We start from the raw sequence: 1,367 nt of genomic DNA, 5'->3' as shown, positions 1-1,367 counted from the left end.
TATGCAAATAAGTGCATACAAATTCAGCGATACGTACATATTTAAATTCTTTTTTTTTTTTTTAATTTGGTTGATCCTTATTTTCTCATAAAAAGAGAGCATTATATTTATCTAAAAATAAAGAAATTAGACTTGTAATTCACTATAACAAAATGATGTTGCTATTAATTAAGTGAACTTGTGACAAATTATTCGTGTATTTATTTAAATGATTTTCTTCTCTATTCTTATGCTTACAAATATTTTGAGTTAAGGTTTGCCCATTTTTTCAAAAATTATAAATAATGAACACAATTACTGTGCAAGCGAATTACCAAAAATTAATCATAAGTCTTAAAAGTAATAAAAATAGAGATAGGTCTACCGTACATTAAGCCGTCCAATTTACAAAAACTGCCGCATTTAATTTATTTTATGCGGTGGGGTTTACAAACATATGTAACATTACTGTATGCATACTTTCTGTATAGAGGAAAAGTGCTAGCACGACCGGGGCAGAGGGGACGAGACATCTCAATGGAGAGCCCACAGCTAGGATACTTGGAGGCCTGGTTGTCCGATTGGAGGTATCTAGACTAAGGCTAATCAACCTGGGCGGGTCGATCGGAACTGAAGCACAAGGGGGATTCATGACATTCCCCACAATGAAATCAATCCGAGGAGAAATTAATCTCTGAGTCCCGCAGTTCTATTGTGGGCATCCAATAGTCTTACTAAATATCAGCAAGAGTTAATAAGACAGATGTTAGCCATCCTTCAGGATCTCTTTGTCCAAGAGCGGCTACCTATCGGATTACTATGATTTATCCTATACCTAATAATCTTGCTATGCTTTGCTGACATGAGCTCCTTAATAGGAATCAAAGGTTGGTTAGCAGACTTGACTAATCGATCGGTGTGGCTTAGCCAACCGAGTCAATTTTATCGTTCCCTTGCCAGTAAAAGGTTAGCCAACCTGTAATATCAAACCCAGGCAGTCGACATCCTCTACCAAATGTGGTCGATCGGCATTTACGCCCAATGGAATCATTTTCACTTTTTTTTTTTTAAATTCATATATTAAATATTTACTAAATTTTTTTTAAGAAAACATTTGAATAATTTTTAAATATTTTAGGTAGTTCAAAAATAATTAGCACCAACGCTGGCCATTCCAACACATGGGTGAGCTTCAATCACCTCTTCCGGCCATGCCCATCACCATTAGTTTGCTCTAAGCCACCATCTACTGCCTTAGTCATACAAAAATACAATATATTTTATCTTGACCTATCAAATATATTTTATTTCAAGGTAAACAAAATAAAGTAAAAGTAAAAGTGTTCTAATCGCTTTTCAAATGCGCACTTGATTTTATATACGAAAAT

This window comes from Phalaenopsis equestris, unplaced genomic scaffold (assembly GCF_001263595.1).
Source record: "Phalaenopsis equestris unplaced genomic scaffold, ASM126359v1 Scaffold000107, whole genome shotgun sequence".
In the NCBI taxonomy this organism is placed as follows: domain Eukaryota; kingdom Viridiplantae; phylum Streptophyta; class Magnoliopsida; order Asparagales; family Orchidaceae; genus Phalaenopsis; species Phalaenopsis equestris.
This window is presented reverse-complemented; position numbering follows the sequence as displayed.